Consider the following 21,698-nt stretch of genomic DNA (forward strand, 5'->3'; position numbering starts at 1 on the left):
GGTATTTAGAAGAACTATCTTGACTTCATCTCCCACAATCCACTCGCATCCTTTGAGTCTCTCCACCAATGTCAGTATTGGATAGTTCCAAGGAAGACCAGGCTCCAGTTACTTCAAACTACATTTCCCATGAGGACATGCGCTGAGGCCTTGGGCTTCCCGGGTGACCATTAGCCAATGGGAAAGGTAGCCACCCTGTAGGTTAAAGTGCAGCCATTGGGCCCCATTGCTTGGCCTAGGCCGGCTAGCAGAAGGTTCGGAGTTGGGAAGACAGTTGTGGGGGCATGTGGTGCTGCAAGGGTACTGCGGGTCCAGGAGCTTCCAAGCGGGCCCGACTTTCCGCGGCTGTTTAAGGAGTAGAGCTTCGGTAGCCGGTAGCCGGGGAGCTGGAGGTCAGCGAGGCAGAAAGCCCGAGTGGCAGAGGCTGGGGACTGTGGGACCGAGAGGGCCTTGGGAGGAGGGTGCTTCCGGGGCTGCTGTCTTTGGCGCCTAACTCCGCCCAACTCCGCCACTTCACGGGTGGGGGTGTCCCTGGGAGTCACGGGGTGGGCATCAGTTGCCGGAACATCCAGAACACAAGCATGCACAAAACAACTCTTTTGTTTTATTTCCTACCACAACTCGCCCATCTCCCCACATCATCCAGCACGTGCTACTTCATAATGTTAGGGCTGAGAGAGTCTTCATTAAGTGGCATCGGGACTCATTCCTTTATGCAGGAGTTAGGTGCTCTGTTTTCTCTTTCACTCAATTTACAGTTCAGGTTTGAACACCAGCCACTAAAATCTAACACACACACACACACACACACACACACACACACACACACACACACACACACACACACACACACACACACACACACACACACACACACACTTTCTGTCAAATTTCCATTTCTGCTTCATGATGATGAAATTAAAAAAAAAATAAGCTCATCTTTCTTACTGGCCTTTTCAACTAGTCATTGGAGTGGAAAGGGTGTTTTTCAATTTCTAGAAGGCATAGTGAGCAGAAGAAAGAAATCTTTCCTTTAGAAATATGTAATTAAGGTTCAGTACCGTGTTTTGGTGAGAGTAGACGGGAAATTGGACCCATTAAACAGCTTCCAGAAAAGACTAGTTAGCACCAATGTTGATAAACTTTTAAAGGGCACAATGTCTACAGAACACAGTAGACCGTGAAACACATTGCATTAATTATTGCTTATTACAAATGTGTGCAGAAGTGCTCAGGGCTTAGTGGAAGGGCATATAGATAGGAGGGAGAAGCTGATTTGTGAAAGTTCTAGCCTAACTCAGAACTTGCAGAAGTCTTGAAATTTACCCTTCTTTTAGAGCAATCCTAAAAGGCTGTGTGGAGGAGGTCACCTTTAATCTGGGCTCCAATGGAATAAAGGAAATTTGAGATGAGCGAAGGAGGAAGAGCATGCTTTCTGATGCAGGGGTCAGCCATTAACAAGAAGGCATACAAAAGAGGGCTGTGTGGCAGGGGCACATCTGATTATAGAAGAGGTATCAGCTGGGAAATACTAGGAATTAATGCTTGGGATTGTAGTAACATGGCAGGTTGAAGAATACACAAAGTTTGAATTTTACTCTAGTGAATAAAATTAAGAACAAAAAATTAAGACTGGGTGATTTTCCTTTTCATCCTAGGGGAACCTGATTTGAGATCAATTCTTGGAGAACACAAAGAAGTGTGGTGGTATGTTCCAGGTGTGAGTTTAATTTAAATATAAGGAGAAACTTTTGTCTTGTAGATTTTTTTTGTGGCTATTCCTAGCCACAACCTGTACTTGTCAATTAGAAAGCAAAGTGCAATGAACATATTTTCTTAAGAAATGAGTCTGTTGTCCTTGTACAGCAGGTTACCTGCATTGTAGTCATCCAATTAGGTGATACTGATCACTCCTAGTTATTGAGCCAACATAATATCCCAGGCTTCTTCACAAGCACTTCGTGACATTATCTGAGGTGTCTTATAACATATATACTGTTATTTCCATGATTTCTCCAGAAGAAACTAAAAATGCAGATTTTAAGCAAATACCTGAAGTCACATAGATTGGAGATAATTGAGGTAGAGTTTCAGTGTACAGAATTCTGGCTTGAAGCCCTACGCTCTTTCCTCCCATGATTTCCTAGTCCTGTTGTGAAGTTTTGTTCTTGATTTCCCACTTGTGGCAAGGAAATATTACTGTAAGGTACAATTGATCATCCTGGAAGAAACCCAAATGAGTCATTTTGCATTTCTATTTTAGAGCGTGTCTGCTGTAAAGTAGTTGCCAATACCAAATTAGCTTAACTGCTATTATAACCATAGTTGATTATGTCTGCCAAAATTATAGTCAGTATATCTTTTTCTGAATTAGGTGATTCTGTACAAAAAAATATGTCCTACCTCTAAGCCATTTAGATCTAGACAGTTTTGGGGGTTTTATTTCATTTCAGCTTTTAAAAAGAGAGCCAGGATACTAGATGTCCTCTGTGACCTGAGCACACATGAAGTATAGAAGATGCAAGAAAATGCAAGGTGTGAACCCTGGCTGGGTCTAGGGGAGCTAGGTGACCACAATTCTGAGATACAATAGAGTAAAAAAAAAATGTGTGAGAATAGAAACAGGCACAAAGCATTGGGGTGGGATAGAAGAATGAATTGCTAACCAGAGGAGAGGGAGAGAGAGAGGAGAGAGAGTGTGTGTGCTGGGGCTTTTGTGAGGAGGTGACATGATGGGTCTTGGAGGGTAATGAATTTTCCAGGCAAAGAAAGGTAGAAAGGAACCATGGAGATAAAGGAATCAGTTAGTGAAAGACATGTGTCTCTGTAAGAGTGGGGTGTGTGTTTTTTCCAATATGAACAGTTCATCATAGCAGGTACGGAGATTGGGACAAGGTAGGTTCAAGCAAAATTCTGTATGCTACAGAATTTTGAGAGTGATTTTTGGAGACTCAACTGCAATACTAAGAAATATGAAAGTGTTCCCACAGGCCCACTGACTTGAAATGCCGTGCATTGATCAGTGGTAGTTACATTGTGCTTCCACACACATACTAAATTTCATTAGTTGCATATTTGAATGTATCTGATAAAAAAACTAGATTATTCATCAATCCCTAGTTACATAGGATTTAATAAAAGAATATACACTAGTCTCAAGTTGATTTCAAGACAAATACTTAGTAATAGTATGAATAATTAACTATGGCCAAGTTATAACCTCTTACTATTGGATGTAAGAAATAAAGTTGTGATGTGACAGACTTTGATGATTCCCCATGGGAGGCCTCACCCTCTCTGAGGAGTGGATGGGAGTGTGGGATGGGGAGATGGTGGGGGGCATGGGAGGACAGGAGGGAGAGGGAACTGGGATTGACATATAACAGAGGATTGTTTTTAATTTAAATAAAAAAGAAATAAAGTTGTAATAAAGTTGCAATAGACAAAATCCTCAACATTTTCAGGAAAGGAGAACCATGAGAGGGCTTTCCCATTTGTAAGGTGACAGTGGAAAGGATGTACTGGAGGTGGACATGATCAGTATACATGTAGGATGCTTTCAAGCCAGGTGTTGGTGGTGCACACCTTTAATCCTAGCACTCAGGAGGCATAGGCAAGTGGATCTCTGTGAGTTTGAGGCCAGCCTGGTTTCCAGAGTGAGTGCCAGGACAGGCTCCAAAGCTACGCAGAGAAACCCTGTCTCGAAAAACCAAAAAAAAAAAAAAAAAAAAAAAAAAGTAGGACGCTTTCCTTCAGAGAGATCATAAGGAGTGACATAGGAGAGGAGGAAACAAGCTTGAGACATAGTTCCTGGTTAGAATTAGTAGGAATTGGTACATGTAAATATTGTTCTATTAGTGTTTCCACTTGCATGTTCTTTATATTTTATGATGAGTGTAACATTGCCAGAGCATGCTATTTCGTGCCTTAAGGTAACAGTGTAGGGGGATTGTTACTGTTCAAGAGAGTGGATTTGGGTTAGGCAAAAGCACTCCTCTTGCCTCGCTGAGTGTTACCGAGAACCCTCAAAATTCAATTAAAACATGAGTGTCTCTGAGAAGCCTTTCCAATAAACACTCCACATATGCATGAATGCATACACAAGGCAAGGCTAGTATTCTCACTTCTGTAGGACTCATACTACTTCTATTTGAGATGAGATCATACTGTAGTGTGCTGTTCTGTGGATGTTTCTTTCTCAATAGATTGTGAGCTCTTCAAGGGCAGGAATAACATGTCATTCATCTCTATACTTGGAAACTTGGAACAGTAGACATCTAACAAGTGGTTATTATATAACAAAAAGTAACAAATCTTCACATAGATGCAACTATGGACCTCAGTAGTACAGGATATTTAAAAACTGTAAACAGACAGAGCAGTTTGCTGCCTGTGCTACTTTTATTGAATATAACAATTCAGATTCTCATACTTTCACTATTGCTTCATTTTTAGACATTTTTGTTATCTTGGTCTCTGTCATAGTTTAACCCTGTTTTACACCTGCTTTACTTCTATTGACAGGGTTTACATTTCTCCTTTCTTGTTACTTTCCTAAGAAACATCTTCTTTAGCTGCCAAGTCCATTTGACTTATCTTTGGCATTAGTTTTAAATGCAGCTTCTCTTGGTCAGACACATTGGTAGTGGGGTGATAATTTTATTCAGCCCTTTTTAAAAAGTAACTTGTCAGTATTGAGTTAGAAATCCTAAAACTGAACATAGTCTTTAACAAGTCATCAAGTCCTAGTGCTGTATTCGGAGGAAGCAACCATGTTTCCTTAAATTTAGCTCTAAGCTACCCTAGAGCTGTTTATCATGACAAATAGAGGAAAGAAATCACACCATAAATACCCAGTACTGGAAGTTTGAATGAAATCAATTGTGGATCATTAAGTAGCCACATCATTGGATGGTGCCAAAGTACTTTGTATGATGTGCAAACTTGTTTGTGATACATCCAGAGAAAATTTAGGCCATAAAACACCCACTGTAGTGTAGCAGATTCCAACTTAAACATACGTAATATGTTATACATGCTGCATAAATCTTTGTGTGCACACACAGGAAAATGACTGTGCCGTTAAATATACAGAAATAGGGGCTTGCTACAAATGATAAGATTACATATAACTTCTACTTTGTATATGTTTATTGTCCTATATTTTCCAGGGATACATTTGTTTTTTTTATTTTTAAAGATAATTTCATCATACTTTATTTTTTAATTTTGTAAACTTATTTTAAAATAGTTGTTTCTTGTCTACCACTGTTTCCATTGCTTTAGTGTGGGTGTGCTTACCAGCCAACACAAACACAGGATTTCTAGCCTGGATTTCTACTGCCTCCACACCAACTCTCTTCCCATCTGTTGTACAGATAAAAGATTTATTTTTTTTATACATCACAAATCTAATTCTTTTTAGCCTCCATATAAATAGTTCAAAGGCTGCTCATTTTCTTTAGGATACTATCCAAATTTCTTCAGGCTGGCTGATGAAAGCTTTGCAAATCAGCTGCACTAGCATCACTTTTTCTTCCTATAACTTACGTTTTTCTTGGGATTGTAGGCCACTGTCAGGCAGATGTGAAATGTTTATAGTTGACCAAATGCTGATGTGGATTCTATAGGCTAATTGTTGTATAACACACAAAATACTGGTATTTTAGCCTCAGAGCAAGCATATTTAATACGTTCAATGGGTATTACTATTTTAAGCTGGATGTAACAGGAGCAGGAAGAATTCTGTGAGTTAGAGTCCAGCCTGATCTACATATAAGTCCCAGGCCAGCTGGAGCTAAACTGTGAGACTCTGTCTCAAAAAAAATTAGTACTATTTTACAGATAGGGAAGACTAGTTTCAATAATTGATAGAAGAAAAGTTCTTATAAGAAGAAACTTTGTTAAGAAAACCCATTAATCCCCCTTTGCACTATCCTGAAGTACCTTCTGATTTGCCACTCTACATAGACTTCTTGCAGATCCTTATATGGGATCACAGCATAGCAACAACAGTCTCAAACTGACACTTTCGCTATGTAATGGTTCTCTATATAGTTAATATATAGAAATCTTTTCTTACTCACCTAACACTTCATGGAAGGGAGTTGGAATAGTTCCAATTCCTCTGTTTCTTTCTTGAAAGTCTGTCTTTGGGAATGGGGATACCAGCAGAAAGCTAGAGAAAAATGTGATAGAATTGAGTGTACAATAAGCAGTGCATGTCATGGGGACCAATGTTATTGGTTATAATTTTTAAGCGTCATTTTAAATGCATTTTTCAGTAATCTATCCCTAGGGAAGATCTTGGTTGAATTTTACAGTTAATCCTATTTACAGAATATAGCCCATTCATGCACTATATTCTTGTGTTAAGTGATCTTGGACATATGTAGGGGATTACCATAATGACATACAATTGCATGAATGTTGGATATCAATTTTTCTGTACAAAAGTATGTTAGTTGCCATATAGTCACTTAGTATCTTGCTGCATGATTTCTCCTTCATTGTTTTACAAATAATAACCATTATGTAAAAATGAATGATCTTTAGAGGACAAAAGTTATGAGTACAAATCATTTGGGAATGAAATAATATTGCTTTGCATAGACTACAATATCCCTTTTAAGCCCATTAGTTTTACAATTAATATGCCTATATACTAGTAAAAAAGAATCTGTAATTCTCTAGTTCAGCATTGAAATTGCATTTAGGGTTTCATATTATTCAGTGACTTATCGCAGGCTTATTATTTTGAATGACGGTGCTAGGCTCTGCACCAGATACTCATAAATACTCCTTTTGATGTCTTTGGAGGTAGGTGTGTGTGTGTGTGTGTGTGTGTGTGTGTGTGTGTGTGTGTGTGTGTGTGTGTGTGTGTGTGTGTTAGAGACAGAGACAGACAGACAGACAAAGAGACAGAGGTATTATAGAATGAATGTTCAATAACTATTGGAAGAGAATACTTAACAAGCAAGCACATCACCTAAATGAAAATTTACCCAGCTGAAAATTGGGCCGTATGCTAGAAGGGGGGTCAATTTTCTTTTCCCTTCACTTCCCTCTGAGGGATATCTAGGTAAAAGTGAGCTACCAGATAGCTGATAAGCAAATGCTGTACTTGTCTGTTTATAAACAGTATTACCTAAGGAAGGGTGAGTTTTTGTGGCTCCAGCCCAGCACAAGCTTGCTGGTATTGTGAGAATTATGATTGTGTCAGCTTTTCCAGGGTTCCTGTCTCTGCTGCACAGATTTGGCAGACACCTCAGACAAATTTTATGTGTCTTAAATCTTCCTCAAGCAAGACTTGGCCCTTAGATTTATATCTAAGTCAAGTGTTTACCAGTTTGACATTTTTGAAGATCAAAACAGACTCAGTTGTTTTTCTTTCTTTTTTTTTTTTAAGTTTAGCAAACCACCTCAGTTTAGTTTTAAAAAAGGCTAATTACTTTGTGCTAAGTTTTAAGAAACAGCTCCAATGTTTACTTTTCAGAAGTGGCTACTGATCATATACCTAAAGATTTATATTCCAGTCTTCAGCTTTGTTTCTTCTATTTCTTGCCTACAATGTATGATGCTTTGCTGGCCTCAGTTTTCCTTTTTTAAACTTGCCCGGTAACAGCATATAAAACATTGTAAGATGGAGATACAGTGAAAGGCACTGGTGATACAGGAGGAACAAAGACTGTTTTTAAAGCTCTGTTCCCCTTCTATATGTGATGTTTTTCTTTAGTGGTCCCTTCAAAATATTGCTCCTTGGCATAATAATGATAGGTGAGAATAAAAATTGGACAACATTCAATGACTATCCATTAACAGGGCTGGTCCAAAGACATCTGTTGGCAGAGCACAAATGAAAGTTTGGCTATAATTCAGAGAAGCTGAAGCATTAAAGGGAGAATGGTATATAAACGATATTGTTTCAGTGGCATACTGAGAAAAACAAAGATGGGGAACTCCCTGGTAAGGCCCCCTCTCATCTGCTCCAGCTGCTCCTTTTAGCAACAACAACTGCCAGTGAGAATTTCCTGGGATAGAAACAACCCCACAAGAAGACCTGATGATAGTCCTCCTTTTTCCTCTTTAGTTGTGCCCTCAGACACACTTCCCTGGTACTATATTGGTCGCATAGTATTCTAATTTTCACCTTTCAGGGGATGCCGACGGCAGTGGAATAAATGTGTCATGAAAGCAAAAGGGGGACTATTTGGGGACATGAGGAAGGGGACTGGCAAGAATGGGTGGGAGAGAAGCCAGCTAATGAGCAAAGAATAAAGTATAATAATATACATGTATGAAAATGCCACAGTAATAACCATTCATTTCTTTTTCTGCTAGCCAAATATTAGTTTTTGAAAAGATGCTGATTTGAAATCAAAGAACTTTGGCTATTCAGACTTATTCATTTGATGAACATTTGATCACTTATAAAGGTTTGGACCTCCTGCTAAGCACTGGAAATATAATGTGGAATTATATATAATCTCTGCCCATCTTAATGAGCTCACCATCTAGCAGAGGTGATAGAACTCAAAGCAGTGGTTATATTCTATTATACACAGTATGCTCAAAAAGAGAGATGTACACAATGCTCCCTAGAAACACAGTGAAAGGGATTACTGCTGGGTATGGGCAACCTGTCGACCAAAGCTCTGACTTTGCTGAGTCATAATGAATGGATGGCAGGATTTGCCTAGAGTCTAAGTAGAAAAGAAGTGGCTAGCAAGGAGTCTTAGCAGGAAGACCATCACATGAAAAGAAGTTTCGGTGAACATGGAAGGTTGCAGCAAAGGTATGATAATGTATGTAATCTACGAGGGATGTGACAGACAGATGCAGACTAGGAGTTTTAGAAGGTGTGCTGTGGCAAGTTAATGAGGGAAATGGGTTGCTACTAAGTGTGGTCATTGTCTCATAGGCACGAAGGGGTGAGATAGCACAGGGTTTTAAGTAGGGGAGTAACATGACTGGATTAGAGGCTGGGAAGGAGACAGAAAAAAGTCCGCTTTGTGATTTGGCAGTTTTAAAGAAGTATTCTAATCACTGACCACTGTCAAGCAGTGTCACCTCCATTAAGCTTTCTTTCAATATACAGAGAATAATATTGTTGCCTTGCACACACAGGACATATATTCCTGTATCCCTTTGTATGTCACTTGGTTGAATTTTTAGTTTTTCCACCTCAAATCAGTGATCCTTGCAGCAATTGGGGTTTGATTATCACAAAGGAAATCAGTTTCAGAGCCCAGCAGCTTCATTTCAAAAACATTATGTGAAGCTTATTTATTGCTTGCTGAGTCAGCAAGACAGGCAAGTTGAGGGCACAAGGAGGGAGAGGGACATAAGCTGAATATATGTAAGGAAGAGGCAGCTTGAAAAGCCATCAGTGTCCATGATGCTGGGAATCTCTATAGCCCATGTTCAGATGTGGGAAATACAAGGGCCAGATGTATATAGATTTAAGCCGAGTGCATGTTGAAGGTACATTTGCTTAAACAAATTGTACTATTTAGCTAATCAGTTTTAGTTAATTTTCTTTCCCTGACTCAGAAACCATAAATAGCTTCCTGTTATCCTTAGGAGGAAGGCCAGATTCTTCAGCCTGGCGTTCTCTGCAATTTGGCTCCAGTCTGTTTCCAATATTTATACTTCTCTCTTAACAGAACTCTGTTCCAGCCAGTTAGCCTTTCAGACAGCACTTTGGCATTTCTTCATCTATACTGTTAGCCTGCTCCAGGCAGTGACTAATTTTAAAAAAAGAAAACTCCGAGTCCCCTCTAGTGTCTTAAATATACTAGCGCATCCACGGCCCTTCTATTGGTTGATTGTTGTTATTCTCCTGCCTTTCCTCCATTCTTTTCACTGTCTACCACCATAGGCCTCTTCTAGAAATGGCTACTGAAACAGGCAAGTGTCATATATCTGTGCTTTTAGCATTTGGGAGATAGAAGCATAATGATCGTCATGACTTCAAGGGCCAGCCCGGGTTAAATAGTGAGTTCTATGGCCAGCTTGGGGTGCATAATGAGATACTGTCTCAAAAAAAAAAAAAAGCAAAGCAATCAACCAATAAATACATGAATAAAATTTTTCAAATGACAAGTGAGATACTGAATGAAAGGAGTCATTGCTCTACAAACTGCCTTTAAACTTTGTTTTGTGTGTGTGTGTGTGTTATACAAATATGTTTATACTGGTAAGCATGCTTATATTTGCATGGGTAGAGGCCAGAGGAAGGTACCTGTTGTTCTCTTGTATCACTCTTTGCCTTATTACTTTCAGGCAGGGTCTCCTTTTTCTTGGAATTCACATTTTCCACCTAGACCTGTAGGCAGAAAGCCCCATTGTGCCTCTAATTTTTACCCCACTCCCAAAGCTATGGCCCCTGACACAACCATCTCTCTAGTCCTTTAAGGCACTTTTAAGTATTGAAAAAAGTAGTTGTATAATAGGTCTTACATACCATTCATTCAGAATCACCAATTTTGCCCTAATTGCCTCATGCTTTTGTAATGTATGACTATTTCCTTTTGGAAATTTGAAGTTTAATAAGCCACACTCTTTATCCTTAACCTCTAATTATGAAAAATTTCAAATGTAACAGGAAAGTTGGAAAAGCTATACAGTGAGCACTCATATACTAATTAATCATGTTTTTGGCTTTTGAACTTAAATTGTGTGTGTGTGTGTGCGTGTGCGTGTGCATGTGTGTGCCACTGCAATGTACACAGGTCAGAGGACAGCTTGTGAGCGACTGTTCTCTTCTTGCACCATGCGGATTCCAGAGATCATACTCAGATCATCAGGTTTGGTGGTAAGTGCCTTTTACCTGCTCAGCCATCTTGCCAGTCCCTGTATTTCTTTTTAGTATCTTCATTACCCATCCCTTTCAAACTAAGTTTAGCCATCAGTACAGATTTTCTAAATTCTTCAGTGTTATATCATTAGCTACATTAAGAAAGGTTTCTGTGCTCTGAAATCAATCAAACCTTCAATTACACATGCATTTGCCACATTGCCAAAACTCTAATCGGCCTGGGTGTCTTAGATCTGTGTTTCAATGAAGCATGTATCTCTTTAATTAATTTTGATATGTTCCCTTGTTTCATCCAGTGCAGTGCCAGATACATAGTCCATAAATACCACTTGAAGTTGTTGAGCAGAGACAGAGCTAGACCAGGGCAAGGAATACTAGAAGTTAGAATACACATAGGAAGGGAGGGGGAAAGGAGTGTATGAGAAGGCCACAGTTGAATGGGAGGTAGTCAGTCTGGACTTGAAGTATTATGGGAAAAGGATGCTAAATTTCCCTAAGCACTCAAGCAGTGCCTTTATTTTCTTACCTCTCAATTTAGAAGCAGTCGTTCTAGGAAACTAGACACAATTATTGCTTAGTTGTAGCACATAGCAAGTCTTCTTGTTGTTGCTTAAAAATCACCAATTAAATCATTCATTTTGCTCTCATTTATCATATAGTGTAACTTAATTTTGGAGGTTGTTGGTGGGGTGCTTTCTAATTCTATCTGTGCTATGCCTAAGAGCACATGAGCTCTTTAAGTCTAGTTTTCTTTTTCTTTATACCAAACATTTCCTTCTTTTGCTGTGTCACTTAAAATACAAAGAGACCTTGAATCTGCTTGTATTGAGCAGAAATTTTGTGCCCAGTATTGTGCTAGCTGCCATCACATCAGTGACACTTTACAAAAACCTGAGGACACACTATTTTCTCCATTTGCCAGCCAAGGAAACTTGATACTTAGCTCTGTCAGGTCCCTAAGCCAGAACAAGAAACTCAAATCTGTCTGCCTGGAGAACCTAATAGCCCCCACCATTACAGTGTATCATCAGATGACATTTTAAAGCAGAAATGAAACAAGGAAACAAGGGACCAGAAAAATGGCTTAAGGGGTAAAGGTACTCTCTGCCAGTAGTGATGACTTGAGTTCAGTTCCTGGAACCTACATAGTGGAATGAGAGAACCAACTCCCTCTTATCTCCACTTGTGCCATGGTATTTATGTTCATCCTCCCTCCCTTCCTCCCTCCCTCCCTCCCTCTCCCTCCCTCCCTCCTCCCTCCTCCCTCCTCCCTCCCTCCCTCCTTGCCTTCCTCCCTCCCTTTCTCTTCTACTCCCCCTCCCCCCACACGACAATAAACAAAGGTTAAAAAGACAAATAGAAAAACAAGGAAATCTACCTTGACTGGATAGACTCAGCATGTGATTTATTTATCGAGTAATTTCAATTGTGTGATTGACTTAGGAAGTGAGCCGTAATCACTGTGATATTGGAATAATAATGAATTCTGGTAGCTTGAGCTGAAAATCTTATCAATGCAGTTGAGTGACTAAGCACTCGTTTAATATAAGTTGTCCAGTTTTCTTTGCTTAGTAAAATGTACATAATACGTAAACAACACTGTATTGTGGGGACTGACTAATGCAATGATGTAAAATACCGTGCCATGTCTAGCATACAATCGGTGATCACCTTATTTTAGATTATTTTCCTCCCTTCATATTTTTTTGTGGGGACCATACTGTTCACCTATAACTTTGACATGAGGATAGCAAAGTGTTCCTAAAACATTTTTTAGAGAAGACATCTTTTAAAAAAAGACTGCTGCTGGGATAGGTTTTTTTTTTTTTTTTTTGCTTGAGTCTGAACTAGGCCAGCTACTAACTGTCATGTATAACATGTTTAACATTTCAAAACAAGCCAGAGAGGTAAACTCATAGGAAGTTGTGATCAGTATCTCTGCTTCTTAGCTATTAGGGCCAAATTGTGATGTCATTTAATTTTTTTCTGCTAGACTAAATTTTACAATTGGCAGCAACTATTAGGCTTGAAATATTGGCAATCTCAGCACATCCATTTCCAAGCCAGCAAAGTAAGGCTAAGAGAACAGAAGTGACTTGAACAAGGTCAAACAATTAAAAAAATAAAATGGCAGAGTCCATTCTGATTATCATTTGTTTGTTTGTTTGTTTTTGCTTCTTTGCTTCCTTTTCGAGTTTTTAAGTAAGTCAGTCAGCCTTTAAAGGGTGCTCTTTACAGGAAACATGAGCTGTTTGTTCTCTCAGGGTTTTGGTGAAGTGTGATGGATTCAAAAAACACGAAACTTTGTCCTGGTTCAAATTAGTTCATTACTTTTTACTTCGATTGCACTGTTTTTTGTTTGTTTGTTTTTCCAGACAGGGTTTCTCTGTATTGCTTTGTAGCCTGTCCTGGCACTCACTCTGTAGACCAGGGTGGCCTCAAACTCACAGAGATCCGTCTGCCTCTGCCTTCCAAGTGCTGGAATTAAAGGCATGCGCCACCAGCCTCCAGCTTCAATTATACTCTTAACACACCAACCCCCAGCTGCAATTACACTCCTAATATTTTCATTTTAAGGTTTAGCAAATTAGTGATGTTTCTCCCTATTGAAGTCCATTGTTTGGTTCAATTCTTGGTTCTTTGAAATCTTCCACTGGGACTTTTGTTTTTGACAAATATTCCTGGAATCCCAAATGACTAATGACCCTAATTTATTTGAAAAGAACAATGAGGTTTAGGGGTGACAACTGAGGGGAAGCACTTTAGGATGCCATTTAAAACGTCAAATCAGGGTAAGGGAAGCTTAACAGTAGCTTTTGCTATTTCTTCTTGTCAGGATGCTTTGATTGTTTCATTTCTTTTCTTGCTGTGTGGGTTAAATGTGCTGCCCCTCACCTCATTGCTTTTGGGATAGTCTGTCAGTCATCTTATAGTTAGGGTCTTTATATTTTGACTGAAGAAACAATGCTGACAAATCATTTTCCCAATCCTTTCCCTTTTACTTGTGCGGCCTTCTGAGGAACTTGAGGGATTTGAATTTCAAACTTGAATTTGTGGAAGTTATTTATGATGCTCAAATGTGGAACACCCTGATTCTGAAATGCAGACATTCTTTCTTGTCCCTTTGTGGAAGCTGAAGTTGGGTTCTGGCAGCCAGAGGTGAGGCTGTGGTGGACAGTTGTAGTTGGGAGGCCTCTAGAGATTGGTACCCCACGTGCTTGGCTTTCTGTATGCCAGGGGAAGTAAACTCTGCACTCTTGTTTATCCACATAAGCAGATGGAAGGCTAGGTTACAGCTCTGGTTCTAAAAAGTGCCATTCACAATGACCCTGCAAGTGTGTAATTAGAAGGAAAACTCACTTATTCTCCTCCTCTCTTCCTCTGCTGTTTCCTCTCATCTCCTTCTAGCTTCTCCTTCTCTTCCCCTTTACATGGCTTATTTGGTTTTAGTTACTAGTCAAGTAACCCTTTGTGATGCATGTTGCTACTTCCCCCATTGATTTAAAATAGATTTCAGAGAAATGTTTTACTGGCATTTTCAGCAATGGCAAAGGTATTTGAAAGAGCAGTTAGAAAGTTTTCTTTCTTATTGAAAAGATCGGACTAAACACTTGTTTGAAGACACAGATGGCACTGGAGGGGGCCAAGATGAGCTGACATCTGATATTTCTGCATTTTTTGGCTGTTTCACATTTGTCCCATGTGGACAGACACACACTTGGGTAACTACCATACAGATGGAAATCAGGACATGTGGGATTTAGCTGAACTGGAGGTCCCCAAACATTGCCTGGATCATTTAGTACCCCAGGTGTGGTCACCCCAGGACTTCATGTGCTAAAATTGTGTCCCAGTATAAGCCAGCTGGTCACTGTATATATAGTATCAAGGCAGCTCAGAGCTGTAGAAAACATGACTGAATTTTTACCTTGTAGATTTAGACTTGGTTAATCAAGTCAAATCTTTTCCTACACACTGGGCATAGAGGGTAAGCCAGATAAATAGAAAGATTGAGCAAAAGGAGATATTTATTTTCCAGTAGTTAGCATTCTAGATGGGACATAAAACTCAGATCCTATGATGGAAAATGGACAGACTTTCTAGAAAGAGATTGGGGACTACAGTTTCTTTGACAAACTGCTGATGTATTATGGATTACATTTTAAAATATTTCTTTTGAAAAAAATCCCCTTCTGGAGACTTCTAAGCACAAACAATGATTCCAATTTGAAAATTTGAAGAATTAAACAATGATTTAAGAAATTATAGTTGTGTTTTCCTTTTAGTTTCCTTATGTGGGAGAGGTGATTCACTTAAGTCATTGAAGCAGGAGCCGGTTCATGGTGCAGTAATTATAACCTCATACAGTTGTCTGTCCCTTTACAATTGACAGAGGAGCCATATCTGTTATCTCATTAGCTTCATATGATAACTCCTGTCCTATGTAGCAGTCAGGATGTATACAGAAGCTCAAGCTCAGAGAAGTTCCTCATCTGCTGTCACAAAACTGTAAAAATGGAATCCAGGTTCCTTGAAACCCAGCCCTAGGTATGCCTTTAAGTACATCATATTTTCTCCATAAGAATGTACTTCCTTACTGTTTCTATTCATGGATAATTTTAAAAATCAGTCTAATGAAGTGTGCTTCACTTTAGCAGATGAAGAAAACTAAACCACTTTCAGATACAGTGACTTCTTAAGGTGACTTATCAAATGAGTCTTGCACATAGCTCTTGGATTTTCACCTTTCCTTTTAATGAAGTAGTTTTTAGATAGACATTTATTTTCAGGGTTAAATAGATGCACAGACGTTGTATGATCGATTGATTAGAGGCGTGGAAGCTGCACCTGGAGAATGGGAGGAAGGATGAAAAGTTGGCTTAAAATAATTAGCTTCTCGTGTTTTTGTTAAGAGATGTCATGGTCAATAGAATTTAATTTCTTTATACTTCCGTTGCTCTCAGCCTTTTAAATGTAATTCTTTAGGGAAAATGAGCAAATATTAATTCAGAATGTTGATTTGTCAGGAACAAGTGTAGCCAGAGGAAAGAGAAAGTATCGAGGTGACTTTCCATACCCTGGAAGTGTGGGCAAGTGTTATTTTCTTTGGAGCTGCGAGCTAAGATTTCTTTTAAGGCATGCAAATCGTAAAGTTCTGATTTGTCAACTGCATGCTGTTTCTTTAGGCACTGATGTATGAAATCCCGAACGAATTCTCCAATGCACATACTGCTAATTGCTTCCCCACCTGCTCTCCAACCTCCCCCACCCCACCCCCTCCACTCCCAATTCAGCCTCTAAGTGTCCGTCATTGGAGATGGATGGGGACACATGCAGTAATAGCAATTCATAAAAGGCAGTTCCAGCCCTTGTCTTCAAGGATCCTGGATTTTCCACTGCCTGCTTTTGTGTAAGTGAAGTGGACGGGAGTGCTACTGGCATCAGAATCCACGTCCCCGTGCTCCCTTGCTGGAGCTCAGTTGCTCGGCTGGAGCCGAGCTTAACAGAAGCATCGGATCTGAGCCGAATCCTGGCTGTGTGTTTTTTTTTCTACCAATGGGGGGTGCGGCTTAGGGATAGTGTGTAGTGGGGGCTTAGGGTGTTTTGGCTTTTCTTTTTGAGGAGGGAAGAGGGTCAGGAGAGAATAACTCACGGTAGGATACAACGTGAAACAGTTCCCCGAAGAGTGTCACAATGTTCCTGGTACAATATACAGGTATAGTATGTTTTATTTTCTCTGAAATTTCCCTTTGGTTTCAAAGTGAATTTCTTTCTCTTATTTCTCTTCCTGTCCTACTGGACTGAAAGACAAATGGGATTCTAATAAGCTAAATAGCTGCATAAAACTCCCTAGCTATGCGTGTGGTAGATTGCTGTGTGAAATGTGGGTTTTCTGTTAAATTGGTAGTCGCGATCCCTTAATCGTGTACGCTTCTCTGCTGTATTCTTGTATTGAATTTCCAAAGTCCTACGTCTGCAACTGGTAGTATGTGATAATGCCTACAGTGTTTGCACACAAGACAGTGTTTTGGAAGCAAAGAACAATTTTTAAACTCTCAGTGTGTTGTTTCTCTCTTGAGTTTCTAAGCTCCTATATTTTTTAATTGGTTGTGTGGATTTCCATGTAGTTAAGAGTGAGAAAACTTCTAATGGGAACCATTCCAGAGCACATCTTTTACGTGAATTTATTTTCCTTTCAGTATTGAACTTTGGCTGATGAATATGTATTATTGTTTATTTTCATGGTAGAAACCAAAAGATTCTGGGAACAGCAAGGCTAAAATGCCATCCCTAAGCCACAGTATTGTGACATATCATTGGATCTAATATGTTCCTTAAGTTTTCACTTAAGCTTTCAGAAAAATATTGTCACATAATAATGTAAACTCTTGGGCTCTGGTCACCCACTTATGCATGCTGTTTAAAGGCTTGTTATACACCTAGCTGTTAGACAAATAACAAACCTTCAGAAAGTTTCACTTTCCACACTGAACACAACAGGAGCTTAGTTCCACTAGCCACATGTTTTTTGATAACGTGGGATATCATTTATTGGCAAGGACTTTCATCTACATTCTTATTTCATTCTTAAAAGAATGCTCTCCTGTTTGAAAAAGCTAAAATATCGTATTCTGTTTTGATGCATGGTTTGACAGTTGATTTTGATCCTCATTAATTGGGCAGCATGCAGATGATGTGGAGAGGGGCTGAGTGACAGTATTTCAAGGTTGCATTGAAGAGCACACAGTGAACCTTGGTCCTTGGACCAACAGCTGCTGAATTGAATTGTCTGCAATTAAAGCAACAGCAGGTTTGTGTAGTCTCCCTGCAGCCCATTGCTTTGAATTTATGGCTTTGGTTTCCTTCCTGGCTATCAGTTGTTGTTGTTTTTTTTTCTGTAAGTGTTGGAAAGTTGTGCTTGCTATATGTTTGCTTCATATACCGATGCAGGCGTGACTCCTGAAGAGCTGTATCTGTACATTTTAATGTGACAAGTTGCTGAGGTTGTTGTCCTCTGGTTAAATCCAGAGATGTCTCATTTTGTCACCATAAACTAAATAGATATAGTCTCATAGAAAACATTGCTTTGTTCAATATACAGAGGTTTCTTGTGTGCTGATAATACTGGCTTAGATGTCTGGCAGTGAAAAATATTGGACTTTATTATGCTCCTGGAGTGACTGGATCTGGGAAGCACTTCTTTGTGTTAATATAATGTTTACATTAAAAGAAAGGGTGGCATCCCCTTGCTGTCTCTCAATTCAAGGTGAGCTCATGAACAATGTCAAATTCAACCAGGTGGCTACTTAATGGCTACATTTTGTTTGTGTGTTAGTGATGGATCTGTCTAATTCTTTAATGGTTTTATTCTATTAAAGTTATAATACAGTTGTTGGATTACACTGGATGTGTAAAACATTTCTACAATGATTTAACTCCTACTCTCAGTTAAAGCTCATAACAATCCTACATGGCAACTGTGGTGACGTGATCTGTATTTTATAGGTAAGAAAACTGAGACCAAGACTCAGAGGATAAGTAACTTGCCTGAGGTCTTAACCTACTGAGTGGCAGAGCCTGAACTCATAGATTAAATCATCTGATTGAAAAAAATCTGTGTTTATTTTTTCTCTCTTATACCTTACTGCCTTTCTGATAATGGATCCTGGGTAAATTGGACATATGCTACTAGTTGAGACTACATTTAGTTATTTGCAGAAATAGTATATTCTTTCATAGACACTAGTGTTTTAATGAATTTATATACCAATGTGAATGAAAGTAAAATTTGAAGTTTTGAGGACTAAATATTGTCTGAGTTAAAGGGTAATGTAAAATATTTTTCCATCTAATAAGATAATTTGTTGTAATATTATGCTCAGTGGACTTATAAATGGTTTTCATAAGTATATATTTCAAAATATCCCGGCTATGAATGCGAAGTGCTACATTTTCAAAGTTAGAATGTTTTTACACAGACAACAGAAAAAATATGTAGCTCATTCCCCCTCCTCCTTCTCTCCTCCCTCCCTCCCTTCCTCCCTGCATTCTCCATTCTTATCTCATCAATCTTCCCATATTTTTAATGTTCTCAAATGGATTTTTCAATTTGTTCCTTTTAATGAAAAGTCATAATTTTGTGTACCACCAAAGAAGGGAATGCTGTTTAAAGTTGTGTTATAAATTCAGCAAAGGGATCCAGACATTGAGTAATTCACACTAGCTGTAGCTCTCTGATCAAACTTTTCTTTAAAACCCTTTCAGGAGACATTGTTCAAGGGATCATTATTACATCAGTTTATTGGAGATTGTATGTACTGGGGAAATGACTTGCCACATACAATTTCATAATAGTTGACAATATTCAACAATATTATGAAGGAAGTGAGCAAGTCAGGCATGGTGGCACACACATGCAGTCCCTGCTCTTCAGAGGATGAGGCAGAGGCAGAGCAGAGGCAGAGGTAGAAGCAGACAGATAGAGGCAGACATGAGGCAGGAAGATCACCACAAGTTCAAGGTTAACCTGTAGTACAGAGTGAGACCCTTCCCCAATGACTAAGCGAACAACAGAAAAGAGGATAAATCAGAGATAGGACAAATATTGTTGTAGTATATTCATTCAACTTTTAGAAAAATGGCATATGAAGATGGTAATGACTGTATTGCCTTGGTCAGTGTGTGGTTAGAATTTATCTCCATCCAAGATTATGTCTTTAATATATATTAAAGTAGAGTAAAGTAAAACATTACTTCTCTGATTAAAGGAAAGGAGGAATATATGAAGCCTATTCATCTTTCTTTAAGCTTAAATGAGATTTGGTAATTAAAAAAGGAGTAATAGGTCAAGTTTACAGCAAGTAAAGTTGGGGATTTTTAGGCATGTGATTGGAAGCTCCATATTAAAACAAATCTTGATTTTTTTTCCACTTCAGTTAGAACAATACCTCCTTTCCCAGCCCAACACATACTGATTCCTTTTTGTGGTAACAAGCCCACTGAATTTAAGTGAAAAGGAGCTTATTGGAGACTTTTAAAAGAAACTGATATTTTTTTATTGGTGAAGGAAAAAGAATCTTGGAACTCTTCCCTGCACTGAGTTCAAGAAAAACTAAAAAGTCATTTTCTGAGCTTCAGCTACTCAGGCTTGTAAGGCTGGGTTGTCTGTGGATTACTTCAGTACACCTGTTAAGTGTGTTCAGTGACGTAAAGGGCAGGCCTAGCTTACTCAAGAAGATCACTGAGAATATTTACAAATGTAAATACTTATTGAAAAGACCTAATATACTCATTGACAATAATACTCAGGGGGTGGCAAGATGACTTAGCAGGTGAAGGTGCTTGTCACCAAGCCTGCTGACTTGAGTTTGATCCCTGGGATCTATGATGGAGGAGAGAACCTATTCTTGCACCTATCCCTGCAGGCAGTCCTCTGATCTCCACTTACTTCATGTGGCACCCCCCCCCCCCCCGTAGTGATATATTTGCCTGTGTACCTGTAATAGTGACCATGCCTTTTGGGCATGGTTACAGGTGCAGATGTGAGCAGATAAAGGGAGAGGATCGAAAATCGGGGTCCCCTTCGGGTCTCGGAAAGCATCAGGGAGGCAGGGTCTGCATCCTTGGGGCAGAAATGCCACGACAGTCACTAATTGTTTTTTGTGCAAGTTCTTTCCCCAATAAAACCCCACCTATCATTTATGCTGGGTCTGGTGAATCCTAATTTCCACACCTTCATCTGGCACTCAACGTAGGGTTCGAACCCACGACCCTGAGATTAAGAGTCTCACATTTTACCGACTGAGCTAGTTATTTTAAAAAGGAATACTAGCCAAGACATGCTGTTCATACAGGACAATATACTACAGATACTTCTTGGACTCCTGAACAGTACTGATGGCATCCCAGAGATATAACACTCATGTCTTTAAGGGTTACTGTACATAGTACAGTTAAGTGTGTGTTCTCCACTCATGTATACACATAAGAGCTAACATTTATTGAATGCTTATTCTGTATCAGATTATTATTTTAAATAAATAGTTTGTATATATGGGGTCATCAAACAAAGTCCCCTTAGGTAGATAGTACTGTTTCCATTTAAATGTTTAAAAACTGAGACACATACCTTTTTTTTTTTTTTTCATTTTTCTACTCTTGGGTTGTTTGGCGATTTCCATGAGACTTTTTTGGCCAAAAACTTAATTGAGTGCAACCCAGCACAGATGTTTTAGTAACCTGCCTATTAGGTCTTAAAATTACTAAGCATCAGAATTGGGCTTTGCTTTGTTGTTTTGTTTTTTTATTGCTGTTGTTTGACACTATGTAACTCAGACTTGCCTCAAATGTTCTGTGTAACACAGACTAGCCTAGAACTTACAATGCTCCTGCTTCCCCCTTTCAACTACAGGGCTTATCAGTAGGCACCACTATATATGTCATTACTAGCCTCAAGATTTGATCACTGAAAGTTTGCCCCAGAGCCCATGTTGTTAACCACATGCAATATATAGGGAGTCTGAGTATACTTCATGGAAGAAGCTATGTGTACACTAGTGTGCAGTCAAAAGCTGATACTAAATTGGACACGACATTAGAAGGTCTAGGCAGTGTAGAGCCATCTGCTCACCAGACCATTGAAAACTTTGTTTTTGCTTTCTTTCTGATCCCCATCATGGATACTTTTTATTGACAGAGTCACAAAGGGTCACTGAATTCCCAGCATTTTCTAGATGTTGCCACTCTTCATGGTTTCTCCTATGATTTTCAGCTTTATTTTAAGAAATCTTTCATATTCTGTTGCTTTTCTCTTAATATTTAGCCTTTTGCAACAAGAAACATTGCCAAGTAGAGTCTAATAGTTCTTCAGTGCAGCCAA

The 21,698-nt window shown here is 39.1% G+C and overlaps 1 protein-coding gene across 11 annotated transcripts in view; it reads left to right on the plus strand.

The window, feature by feature from the left end:
- The first annotated feature begins 216 nt into the window (after positions 1-216).
- Positions 217-21,698, plus strand: part of Enox2 (ecto-NOX disulfide-thiol exchanger 2) — a 260,352-nt gene continuing 238,870 nt past the window's right edge. For 7 of the 11 annotated variants that reach the window (XM_035450053.1, XM_027433459.2, XM_035450051.1 and 4 more), the window contains exons 1-2: positions 217-392; positions 1,659-1,718. The gene's annotated coding sequence lies outside the window, so the exon portion shown is untranslated. The remainder of the gene's footprint in view (positions 393-1,658; positions 1,719-21,698) is intronic. The other 4 variants (XM_027433466.2, XM_035450054.1, XM_027433462.2 and 1 more) reach the window with 3 other exon arrangements.

This window comes from Cricetulus griseus, chromosome X (assembly GCF_003668045.3).
Source record: "Cricetulus griseus strain 17A/GY chromosome X, alternate assembly CriGri-PICRH-1.0, whole genome shotgun sequence".
Lineage (NCBI taxonomy): Eukaryota > Metazoa > Chordata > Mammalia > Rodentia > Cricetidae > Cricetulus > Cricetulus griseus.